We start from the raw sequence: 13,662 nt of genomic DNA, 5'->3' as shown, positions 1-13,662 counted from the left end.
CAGTTGAATTATCTGAAATCAATTTCTGTTGAGATATGGGCCGATTTCCATGTGACGCCTAATACGAAGTGTTGGGCGGTGTAGGCCATCTTACTGTTGCAGTTCATTGTGCATGTCTGATTGGTCACAACTTTGGGACAGCAGTCATTGCAGCGCAACGATCTGCTACATCACTCAGCTGAGGTTGTGCGGCTCAAGCACTTCGTTAGCAAAACGAGATTAGCCATTCCGTGCATTATGGACAAACTTTACTGTAAACAGTGCAGTGGAGGCCTATTATTCAACGAGGCAAACGGCAAACATGATATTCTGTTACGGGTTTGTCAATAGCAGTAATTGCCATCCCATGGGTTGTACGCTGAACGACATCCGCAACGCTCCATTTCATCTGGAAGAATGTTCAGCAGGCCATTCCATCGACTTGCAGACTCTGGATAATTCGCAACCGGGACATCGGACAAACGGACTGCGGTAGACCTCGCACAGGTCGCACTCCAGAGACTGTGTGGAGCAGGTACTGCGACATGTAGAAGACGATTCCGAAAACAAGTGTGCGAGAAACTGGATCTAGTGTTGGTATCAACCAAACTCCTGCCCTGTCAGTTCTACAAAAGCACTATCCATATTGTATGCAATGCGTGCAAGCTCTTTGACCAGCGGGCCAGCATGCCCGATTAAGGTTGAGTCTGGAGATCCGCAGGTCGCAACCTGCATTTTATTTATAGACGAGGGATGATTAACAAGCGATATAGTACATAACAGAGTGGGCAGATGCAAATCATCGAGCAATCGTGGAGGTGGGGGATCAGGATCGCTTATCAATGTACGGGCAGGAATTGGCGATGACGGTAGTGCAACGAATATTAGGGACGGCGGCAAACGTAGACTCACAGTAAATGCGGATTTGACTCCCATAAACTACACAATGGTGTACATGTGAGGATGGTATCAGGATGGTTCAAATGCCTCTAAGCACTACGGGACTTAACATCTGAGGTCATCAGTCCCCTAGACTTAGAACTACTTAAACCAAACTAACCTAAGGACATCACACACATCCATGCCCGAGGCAGGACTCGAACCTGCGACCGTAGTATCCGCGTGGTTCCGGACTGAAGCGCCTAGAACCACTCGGCCACTGCGGCCGGCTAGTATCAGGAACTCAAGTGGGCATCCAGGGTGCTTTTCCTACACTTAAAATGAGAAATGCCAGGATTCAGTGAGAAATTGGTTTTATTCTCAAAAACTGCCACTGAGGGGTACAATATGCACGAAAACTGGCTACGGGCACGCAGTCACCGTACATGGTACGGAAAGAGCATTTCGCCCCATTAGGATGGACATCCAAAGGGTAAGGAAGCGGCCAGGCAAGAGAGCGACCCGCTGTTGCGGCCGCTACCTCACCGACCCTATTGCGTACCTCACGTGACGGCACTCGGTCCTCCCATTGGCGGGTTTCTGGTAGAAAGTCGGCGTCTCTGACGCAATGATACAGTGGTGGCGTCCATAGCTCAGCATAATAACGAGGGAGCCAGCCGCAGGTACTGCGGAGAAGTTTACGTAACTGCTCACGCCACTGCCTGAGGCTAAGTCAAAATTATAGAAGTAGAATATAGTAAAACGTTTTACCCTTATTACCCTTTACCATGTACAATTCCTTCCCCCTTCAATGGCAGCCGGGCAACGGCCTTGCCGCATTGGATACACCGGTTCCCGTCAGATCACCGAAGTTAAGCGCTGTCGGGCGTGGCCGGCACTTGGGTGGGTGACCATCTGGGCCGCCATGCACTGTTGCACTCAGCCTCGTGATGCCAATTGACGAGCTACTCGACCGAATAGTAGCGGCTCCGGTCAAAGAAAACCATCATAACGACCGGGAGAGCGGTATGCTGAGCACATGCCCCTCCTATCCGCATCCTCATCTGAGGATGACACGGCGGTCGGATGGCCCCGATAGCCTGAAGACTGATTGCCCCATGGCAGCTGGTTACGGGTATGTGACTGTTACAATGATTGATACCTTTCACTCTTAACCACCGGTTCAAAACATAAAAAGTTTTTTCTTCAGACATCTTTTATTTAAAAGATGGGTGTTAAAGCTAATACAGGGCTGAATACTCCTTTTAAAAAATCGATTATGAAATATGCAATAGGGACAGGGGGTACAGACTTTGTGTTTTTACCTAACAATACCGATATCCATTGGCGTCACTTGAGTCGTTAATAGTTGGAAGTCCCTGGCAATGTGTCTTTTTCTACGCACTTTGCGAAGCCGTCGGAGTCGATGCAGCGGCATGTAATCGACTGCGTACATGGGACCAAGGCGGTGTTGGGCGCATTGGCGGCGACCAGCTGGGCTGCAGCTGAGCCGAGGTGCGTGGTCAGCCGGACGCCGTAATACGGACCCAGAATCGATATGGTTAGAGGGCCGACTGGCGGAACGAGAGCCTGTCGAGTACCAGCGACTGCAACACTCGCAGGTGGGAATCGCGTCAATGAAGGCTCAAATGACTCACAATAAACAGGAGGTAACCTTACAATACGTGATACGTACAAATACAGAAATAGCCTGTAAGAACGAAGCTCGCAACTGATGAAGCCAGACATCAAACATTTTCATTACAAATAGTGAGTTTGTTTTTATTCCTGGTATCTGAAAACTACTGTTCCATGAATTGGGAGGGCCAGCCTGTAAAGTAGGGACATTACCCAATGTTTCAGCCTGCCCCAGTTATCAGCGCACACTCCGCTGTAGAGTGAAAATTTCATTCCAGAAATAACCCCCAGCGTGTGGCTAAGCCATGTCTCCGCAATATCCTATCTTTCAGGAGTGCTAGTTCTGCAAGGTTCGCAGGAGAGCTTCTGTAAAGTTTGGAAGGTAGGAGACGAGGTACTGGCAGAAGTAAAGCTGTGAGGACGGGGCGTGAGTCGTGCTTGGGTAGCTCAGTTCGTGGAGCACTTGCCCGCGAAAGGCAAAGGTCCCGAGTTCGAATTTCGGCCCGGCACACAGTTTTATTCTGCCAGGAAGTTTCATTACCCAAGGTATTCACCGTCTGGCTGGGGATCTAGTACAACCTGTGGCGTTGGCTTGCGGAATTTACATATTTACATTAGCCATATTTACAGGAAATCCATACAAAGGGGCCAACGACCAGTGTAGCTACAGGTACAGACGTAGCGCTTGAAATAACCACTCGATCGGAACAATTCTGCGGGTGCCAGTCACCAATGTGAGCGATAGCAAACGGAGTGACGAAGGAACACAGTTTTGTGACAACCGACAAGTAGCAAAGTGGTAGTTTTATCCCGTAAGGTCAGGCATGCGTTATCGAAGTGCGAAGCGCTCGATACCTTTGTAAGGCTGTACTTTCTGACACGTTAGTGATCTACTTGGTTAATTAATTAGAACACTGTTGACGCCTTACAGCAAAACATGAGAGAGACAAATCACTCCAACAAGAGAGGAGCAGTACCTTAGTATAATTTGGCTGCAAAAGAATGTGATAGTCTTGAAATTGTGGGAGGGCTTAGTGCCAATTAATCCCACTGGCGTAAATAGCCGCGTCGTCAGAATTGATCTAAGCTTACTCGATCTACTGCAGAAATCAACAGGTGCCTACTTTCGCATCAATCGATAGATTACACGTTTCGGCGTTTCTGTTGGCTTTAGGATGAAAGGGTGTAGTTCGCCATTTTTTGGTTTGTAACATTTTCCAAATTTGTGCTAACAGTGCCAACATAAAATTTGAGCCTTGGTCGGTGAGTATTGCGTCGGGACTTCCCGAAAGGCAGTACCAAGTGACTGACAAAGGCGCAAGCAACAGTTTCGGCGGTCATATCCGCAAGTGGTGTCAGGGTTAAGTATCCTGAAAAGTGCTCAGTAATTGGCAATATGTATTTATTATTCTTGGTGCTTTGTGGAAATGGGTTTCAGATATCAAAGGCCACAATGTGAATTGGTTTCGATGCTTTTGGTTGTGTTTGTAAAGGATCTTCAGTCACTGGTGGAGGAGCTCCTTGCGTACGAGGTATAGTGTAACGACGTAAGCTTTGTATAAATGGTTTTCTTTTGATATATAACCATGTGCAGACTTCGTCACCCACGTCAGTTACAACATACTTCAAAATTACTTATATTCTTTTTAAATTGTCTCAGAATGGTTCTTGAACGAAACTGTAAAACATCGTTTGAGTCGTATGCGCAGAATTACGTCACTCAGTCCAATTGGTTTGCGCAAACTTTTTCAATTTAGATGTCGTTTGTTTCTCCTCAGAAATTATATTAATGCACGTTATCTGATTTAATAAATATTAGAACCACATTGAACAAACTTTCGAGATTCAAACTCGCGATGAACGTTGTCAAAAATTAATAATCTTGTCAAATATATTATTAATTCATTCACATAATTCTTCATAAATAAATTCTCGGAACACGTATTTAAACTATTGTAGCATCCACTAGTTTATTATCTTCCTACATATAGACGTGACCCTGAGCCTTGACAAGACAGGACTGAACATTTACAACATGATTAAACTTTCTATGACGTCATTGTTGTACAAACATTACAAATTCTCAATTTATTAATTTTTAGAAGCACGACGCAACAACTCGGTTTCAGGATCTTCTGTTGCTCTTTGGCTGTCGACCCGCGACGTATAGTGGTCAGCAATTTTCTCTCTGGTCCCGGCAGCGAAGATGCTGTCTCCTTTCGTTGCGCCGCCCTCTCCGTACATGAAACATAAAAAATAAATACAAAACTTTAGATAATTCACAGCTATTACAAATATTACAAAAACACATAAACAAAACAGTAAATTAAACTTATATTCACCTGCAAACTGGTGGATGGGGGACGCTTCAATTTCACGTCCCACTACAGAGGCAGACAATATTGTATATACTTCTTCATGTCGGTCTGTCGACCACTCCAGAAGTAATTTTAGGCTATTCTGGATTCGCGGTTCGTTGCCCATGATGGCTGGCCTGGAGACTGTCATGAAACTGTGCTGTTATTCGTTGTTGCAATTCTTCAGGTGTTGTTACTCTGTTACCCAACGGGGTATTTCGATATAAAATACCGTCTTTTCTAGCACAATCAGAGAGTGGGGTATACCGGTGGCAGTCTACATCTTTCTCAGTCTCTCTCTATCTTGTGATTCTTTCAGTTCCTTTAGGGAAACGTCATCTGTTCGCGCCACTCTAACCTTTCTGCTTAGGCTGTAGTCATTTGTGTGCAGACGGCCGGGCTTATATCGAACTGTGTAATCATATTCTGATAGTTTTAATGCCCATCTAGTCAAGCGACTACTGGGGTCTTTTAAACTTAACAGCCATACTAAAGCAGCGTGATTCGTGACCACAGTGAACCGACGTCCATACAAGTAATACTTACATTAATTTACTCCAAACGTGAGAGCTAAAAAATTGTTCAAAAGTGTGTGAAATCTTATGGGACTTAACTGCTAAGGTCATCAGTCGCTAAGCCTACACACTACTTAATCTGAATTATCCTAAGGACAAACACACACACGCATGCCCGAGGTAGGACTCGAACCTCCCCCGGGACCAGCCGCACGGTCCATGACTGCAGCGCCTCAGACCGCTCGGCTAATCCCGCTCGGCACGTGAGAGCTAGCAACTCCTCTGTATTACTGAAATTTCTGCTGAGTTCATTTGTCTGGAGGCGTAACCAATTGATCTTTCCTCGCCGTTATATTCCTCACTTAAAACAGCTTCAATACCGTAGTCGGATGACTTCGTCGAGAATAAAAGGTTTTTCAAAATATGGATGTATTAGTAGAGGTGAACTAGTCAAAATTTCTATAATTTTGCTCATTGCTGCTTCGTACTCACCTGTCCATTCAAACACTGCATTTTTCTTTAGTAATTTTGTTAAGGTATTTGCTACTGTAGCATAATCCTAGACAAAACGCCTATAATAATTGGCCAAACCTAAGAAAGACTGTCACTCTTTAACATTTCTCGGGGTTGGAAAATTAGCCTAGGATCTGGCTTAACTCCATCTGAAGTAAGATGTTCCCCAGGTACTGAGCCTGTGACTGTGCAGAAGAACATTTTTCTAGTTTCAAACTCAAGTGTGCACTTTCAGATCTAGACAATACATTTCTTAATCTTTCAGCATGCTCTTCCATTGTTTTTGCAAATATTATGACGTCGTCGAGATCCACGATACACATAGTTGGCTTTAAACCCTCAGTAAGTCGGCAAATGTTTGAAAAGTGTCAGACGCATTTCTTAGACCAAAAGGCAAGCGTCAGAATTCATATAATCCAGATGGGACCACAAAAGCAGTTTTAGGTCTATCTTGTGGTGCAATCGGAATCTGATAATATCCAAGAACGAATGTCCAGGGTGGTAAAATGTCTGCAATTTCCTAACCTGGTTAAGGTTTCGTCGATGCGTCGCAGACGCTAAGCATACGGTTCGTCGCTCTCATATCGACACATAGACGATAGGTTTCTTCTCCATTGATTGACTTTTCTTTGGCGCAATGACAATTGGATTGGCCCAAGGGTTTGCAGAGGGCTGAATTATACCTGCAGCCTTTTGCTGTTGAATCGTATCTTCAACGACAAACTGTAATTGATGTGGTAAATATTACGACTTCGGTGCTATTGGTCTAGCGTCTCCCGTGGGAATTTCGTCTTGTATGACGCCAGTTGCTGGCAAATATTGCCTTTCCTCGAATAACCGCGCATATCGTTCTAAAACTGGGTAAAAAATATTTGGCTCTGACTACGGTAAAAGCGTCAAATTCTCTTTCAACTGATTTCTTATCGAAGGTGAAAGTGCGCAAACCTTCCTCACAGGTAACTGCTTACATCTTCTCTCTCGAATCTGTTTCTAGTTCGAAACATCTACGAGTATTTGCGTAACTTCATCGCCTCTGGCTAGTACTGTGCCACGTGCGATTCCTACGTCCCATTGACCAGAATTGCGAACACACACGGATATTTGAAATCTGTTTCCTTTTACTTCGGGCGTACTTAGACCTTTCTTAACATGGACTTACCGCCTGCCGAGGAGGCGTTCTGGGCGAGCGAGTCGACCAGAAAGTCCGATCTTGGCGATACCCGGTCTTTTACTTCAATCCAGAGAACTTAACCGTCCTGTCGCTAATTGTTACGGGCGTGACAGTTTTCAACGCCCATTTATGCGGTTCATTTGGAGGTTGTGAGGTAGGCCTCTCTTCACAGGTTCCTCGCGAATTAGACGCATCCTCACTGTCCGAACAGTGGTCTGTATCACTGAACCCAACAGTGCGCGTAGTATAAACGATCATAGCCTGGTAACGTGTTAGGAGATCATTCCCCAGGATGATATAAAATCCCGTCTGCGTATCCCCACTACTTCCACATCAAAGATATACACTACAGGACATTAAAATTGCTACAGCAAGAAGAAATGCAGATGATAAACGGGTATTCATTGGACAAATATATTATACTAGAACTGACACCAACAACCACCTCTGGCCGTAATAACGGCCTTGATACGCCTGGGCATTCAGCCAAACAGAGCTTGGATGGCGTGTACAGGTACAGCTGCCCATGCAGCTTCAACACGATACCACAGTTCATCTGGAGTAGTGCCTGGCGTAGTGTGACGTGCCAGTTGCTCGACCACCATTGACCTGACGTTTTCACTTGGTGAGAGATCTGGAGAATGTGCTGGCCAGGGCAGCAGTCGAACACTTTCTGTGTCCAGAAAGGCCCGTACAGGACTAGCAACATGCGGTCGTGCATTATCCTGCTGAAATGTAGGGTTCCGCAGGGATCGAATGATGGGTAGATCCATGGGTCGTAACACATCTGAAATGTAACGTCCACTGTTCAAAGTGCCATCAATGCGAACAAGAGGTGACCGAGACGTGTAGCCAATGGCACCCCATACCATCACGTCGGGTGATACGCCAGTATGGCGATGACGAATACACGCTTCCAATGTGCGTTCCCCGCGATGTCGCCAAACACGAATGCGACCATCATGATGCTGTGAACAGAACCTGGATTCATCCGAAAAAATGACTTTTGCCATTCGTGCAACCATGGTCGGCGTTGAGTACACCATCGCAGGCGCTCCTGTCTGTGATGCAGCGTCAAGGGTAACCGGAGATGTGGTCTCCGAGCTGATAGACCATGCTGCTGCAAACGCCGTCGAACTGTTCATTCAGATGGTTGTTGTCTTGCAAACGCCCCTTCTGTTGACTCAGGGATCGTGACGTGGCTACACGATCCGTTACAGCCATGCGGATAAGATGCCTGTAATCTCGACTGCTAGTGATACAAGGCCTTTGGGATCCAGCACGGCGTTCCGTAATACCCTCCTGAACCCACCGCTTCCATATTCTGCTAACAGTCATTGGATCTTGATCAATGGAGCGGCAATGTCGCTATACGATAAACCGCAATCACGATAGGCTACAATCCGACTTTTATCGAAGTCGAAAACGTGATGGTACGCATTTCTCCTCCTTACGCGAGGCATCACAACAACGTTTCACCAGGCAACGCCGGTCAACTGCTGTTTGTGGATGAGAAACTTTCCTCATGTCAGCACGTTGTAGGTGTCGCCACCCGCGCCAACTTTGTGTGAATGCTCTGAAAAGCTAATCATTTACATATCACAGCATCTTCTTCCTGTCGGCTAAGTTTCGCGTCTGTAATACGTCATCTCCGTGGTGTAGCAATTTTAATGGCCAGTAGTGAACTTCTTCCATTCAACGTGCAGTTCTACTGTACAGGTGCATGCAGGAATTATCGTCTAGTCGCCAAGTCCACTTACATTGTAGCGTCTCGGTTGTAGCACACGCTTGTCAACATTAGAAACAAAAGAAATTTAATTCTGAGTTCAGATATCCACAAGAATTTTAACAGTCTTCCCTCTGAGCTTCACCTCTAAAACTAAATTTGCTATATCAGTGGGCTCTTCCCTTTTCATAAGGTTCATATATTCCATTGCAGGCGAGGGTGGGTAGCAGAACCCGCCCCACGCTCGTTTTCTCGTGGATCAGCACTGCTGTTTATTTCTTTTGTTGGCTGCTGCTCTTGAGGGAATTTTGCCATTTATTTTGCAGACAACGATGCTGTTCGTGTCCGCCAGTGTGGTATTTATTACAACAGAAAGCCCAGCAGCGCCCGGCCTTATGGTTGGGCTTCCCGCATCTCTGGCAGTTCGTGTCCTTAATGAACACATGTCGCGCTTCACTGGCGAGCGCGTGGGTGGATGCGAATCTTCCCGCTTCCCCGCCTAAAAGAGAAAGTTTACTGCTTCATGCAAGGCAGCGACGGACGCCACCTCCACCTCATCCCTATATGTGACTGATTTCTGCATTCTAGTTTCAGCTTCCTGAAGTAACGTGTATCGCCCTTTCCTAGGGTGTATGTGCGACAAGATACTGCCGTAATTCTATCTGTAAATGCTTCAAAGTCCTCCCCGCTTTCCATTCTAAAAGTGTACAACCGATCACGGTAATAGCTAACCCCACGCTTGTCGGAGTAGGGTTCTGCTAACCGCTTTGTCAAGAATTCGAAAGTGGATGATTCCCGCAATGCGTCAACTGATTCGCGCGTCGCCCGAAAGCTTCAGTTTGGTGACATTTAATTAAAATTGATCTGGCCATGCGCCTTAACATCCCACTCCCTGACGTTTTGCAAAAACGGTGTTACATTTTCGCATGGCTTACTAGCAAAAGTAGGTACAAAAAGTTACGGCTAGAAGCGTACTGGCTGTATCTGGTACTAACGTTTCTGCTTTAACTTTAGAGGCTCTTGAAAGCGCAGAGTTTCCGCATTTTTGGCAATCTAGCTTCGCGTTGTAAGTAGGCTGTTTAGGATTTTATGTTGGTAACGCCCTGTATGAAAATCACTGACTGTGCTGTGTGCAGTCTGTGGCTGGTTGGTCTCATTGCTGGAATATTCGCATGTGTTGTCTTGGGCAGTTGGATGTGAACAGCGCGTAGCGTTGCGCAGTTGGAGGTGAGCCGCCAGCAGTGGCGGATGTGGGGAGAGAGATGGCAGAATTTTGAGAGCGGACGATCTGGACGTGTGTCTGTCAGAAAAAGGAAATTTGTGAGACAGGGTGTCATGTACTGATATATATATTATGACTTTTGAACACTATTAAGGTAAATACATTATTTGTTCTTTATGAAAATCTTTCATTTGCTAACTATGCCTATCAGTAGTTAGTACCTTCAGTAGTTAGAATCCTTTATTTAGCTGGCAGTGCCGGCCGCGGTGGTCTAGCGGTTCTGGCGCTGCAGTCCGGAACCGCGGGACTGCTACGGTCGCAGGTTCGAATCCTGCCTCGGGCATGGGTGTGTGTGATGTCGTTAGGTTAGTTAGGTTTAAGTAGTTCTAAGTTCTAGGGGACTTATGACCTAAGATGTTGAGTCCCATAGTGCTCAGAGCCATTTTAGCTGGCAGTATTGGCGCTCGTTGCATTGCGTTAGTTCGAGTAACGGAAGTTTTTTGTGAGGTAAGTGATTCGTGAAAGGTATAGATTATTGTTAGTCAGGGCCATTCTTTTGTGGGGATCATTGAAAGTCAGATTGCGTTGCGCTAAAAATATTGTGTGTCAGCTTAGCGATGAACAGAATAAGTAAAGAGAAGAATGGCTGAGTACGTTCAGTTTTACTCAGCGGTTTGAAAATCAAATAACTGAGAGGTTTACCAGCACATTAATACATAATTTTCTAAGCGGACGTTTCAGCGTTCACGAGTTATCGCGTTAAGCCGTTCCTGTAAGACTATTTTTTTAAGTGACAGGGTGGTTGTCCGTTTTTGCTATAAACTAATGCGAACAGGCTCGTTCGGGGCTGCAGTTGCAGCGTCGGGAGCCGATTCGGTTCTCTCTGCTGGTTAGCGAGGACGTAAATCAGTTACAAAACTGGGACTGAGACCGAACAGATGTACACAAAAATGATCTCGCTCATTTCTAGGCGATGAATAGATACCGAGGCGGAAATTTGCCGGAATTGTTAACCAGAAGAATGCATTGCAGCGACACTTACATCACACGGAGTTGGTGGTGGCAGGGGCGCTTTCGGTGCCGGGGGCGGCGAAGGCGGCTGCAGTGGCGGAGAACGCGGCGGCGTCGGGTTGGCTGCGAGAGGCGGGGGCTCGCCGCGGCGTTGGATGCAGTGCATCGGCGCGCGGTCATATTGCGCGCTCGCATGCCCGATTGCACCGTCACGGCCTACCACGTAGTCGGGCGCGCCCGAAGGCGCGTCTAGCGCAAACAGCTAAGTGACCAGACATAGAAAACCGACAGGCGTCGCTATGGTTGCCAGCACGTACGACCGGCAGACAAATATCTCGGACACCAGTTCATACGTGTCAGGATGGTATCAGGAGCTGAGATGGGCGTGCGGCGTGTCTTTACTACAAATAAAAGGAGAAATGCAAGGATTCAGAGAAAAATGTGTTTTATTCCGAAGAACTACCACTAAGCGGTACAGTATTCACGAAAACTGGCTACGGTCGCGCAGTTAACCGCAAATGGCACGAAAAGACCATTTCGACCTCAATAGGAAGGACTGGTGGACACGGCCAGAGGGTAAAGCCTACTTTACACTCGTTGCGTGGAATAATCTGCAAGCAAATGGATTCATATTTGACTGTAGACACGGCGAAACCAGTATAGATTTTGGTTTCGTCGTTTTGTGGGGTCCTGAGTCGTGTCTGAAATGAAAGTTTTGGCAGCTGCATGTGGCATGAGTTGTGATCAGAGGTGTACAAATTCCCCTTGCAGCCTGCTTGCCCCTAGCACCTTTGCAACCATTCATGCAGGTCAGCCTGCCGCGATGTAAACACAAGAGTGCGCGTGTACTGAGGCATAGTGGGCAATGCGGGCGATACGGGCTCCCGCAAGCCCGGGCTACCTGGGTTCCCGCAAGCCTGCCAAGCTTCACGGGACCCGCTCAGCTTGCTGCGCCTGACAACAGGTTGCGCTGTCAAGCTACCGTGACTAGAGTAGCCAGGTAGTTAGCCTGCAGTTCATTTATCGCAACGGTGGAGGCAGCACAATGAATAGGTCGTACTTTAGTGAGATTGAAAAAAAATTGACAACTGGCGAATACATGCTGGTAACGAAACAGAGCACAAGTGCCGCATGGGAAACGTTTTCGTGTGTTTATGAGGCCGCTTCAAATAAATCGGTAGGTGTGTCTCAATGCAAACTATGTAATAAGCTCTTAAGTAGTTATTCGGGAACCTCGAGTATGTTACGACATGTGGGCAAATTTGACAAGCAGTTCCCTCACTCCGTAAATATCTTGAAAGAGGACAAAGATTTAGTGGCCGAAAAGTGCGTCGAAATGTGTGCTAAGGACCTGAGACCATTTAGCAGTATAGAGGGAGAAGGATTTCTTAATTTAGGGCAGACACTGATCGACATAGGTAAAAAATATGGCTCAGTTGATATTAAAAATGTTATGCCTTCCCGAGTGACAGTAGCTAGGAAAGTTCAAACCTTAGCTGGTAAAGTGCGCAGCAAAATGCTCCCAGATATAGTGCATGCGATTCGTTCTGGTATATGTGCCAGTACAATTGATCTATGGACAGACAATTACAAAGGGGTGCATTACATGTCCGTGACAATGCATTACATAAATTCAGACTGGCGTTTGAATAAATATGTACTAATGTGCTCTGCGTTTCCTGACTGCCCAAAAACTGGCTCGAATATTCGAAACGAGTTGGAAGATGGCTTAGAAACTATGGGTGTTTCTCGTGAAGACATTGCCAAAATTACGTTTGTCACAGACCAGGGCAGTAACATTGTCAAAGCTCTCGAAGTATATCAGCGTCTTCCATGCATGGGTCATAGTATAAACACAGTCTTGAAACATGTTCTGAGCGAACAGTTTTTGAAAGAAAATGTTCCAAATATATTAGCCATTCTTAATACAGTGCGGGCTACGGTTTCGTACTTCAAGAGAAGAGGTCTCTGTGTGAGACTGAACTCATCTTTAAAGCAGTGGGTTTCAACTCGTTGGAATAGTTATTTTGACATGCTTGTATCAGTCCATTCTCAGATTGATTCAGTGAAGGCTGTTTTAAATAATGAAGGTGCCTCTGATAAGATGCTGGGTTATGACCACCATATAACTGGCCAGCTTATAGAATTTCTTAAGCCGTTTAAAGAAGCCACAGTTGATCTTGAGAGTGACAAGGATCCAACCCTACATTTAGTTCTACCGTGGTTTTATGCCTTAAAAACTCGCTGTACCGTACGGGATAACGATGAAGAGGTTTGTAATTTTATTCCATCTGACTATTATAGAACCACTTGTGAAATATGTATGTTGAGAAAATTTTTTTTCAGGACATGAAACCTTTGAAACAAGCCGCAGATGCCTTCCTAGAACAGAAAATGTGCGTTAGTATGTTGCATAAAATTGCAACGTTTATGGTGGCTAACTACCGCACATTAAGAAAGTTAACCGAGGATGAAAAAATTGAAGTTTACCAAGCAGCACGACAGATGTGTGCTGAAGGTAAGCTCCTAAGATAATGCATATATTCTTCATCTACATGTACATGGTTACTCTGCAAGACACACGCAAGTGCTTAGTTGAGGATTCATCGAACCACTTTCAACTTATTTGTCTCCTTTTCTCGAATTTCGCG

General features: G+C 45.9%; 1 protein-coding gene and 1 pseudogene across 2 annotated transcripts in view; both read left to right on the top strand.

Annotated features, from left to right (window-relative positions):
• LOC124545370 (prolactin-releasing peptide receptor-like) overlaps positions 1 to 13,662 on the top strand; it is an 835,248-nt gene that overhangs the window by 161,660 nt on the left and 659,926 nt on the right. The window lies entirely within an intron of this gene.
• LOC124546191 lies at positions 1,680 to 1,797 on the top strand (annotated as a pseudogene).

Source organism: Schistocerca americana, chromosome 8, assembly GCF_021461395.2.
Source record: "Schistocerca americana isolate TAMUIC-IGC-003095 chromosome 8, iqSchAmer2.1, whole genome shotgun sequence".
Classification (NCBI taxonomy): domain Eukaryota; kingdom Metazoa; phylum Arthropoda; class Insecta; order Orthoptera; family Acrididae; genus Schistocerca; species Schistocerca americana.
This window is presented reverse-complemented; position numbering and strand designations above follow the sequence as displayed.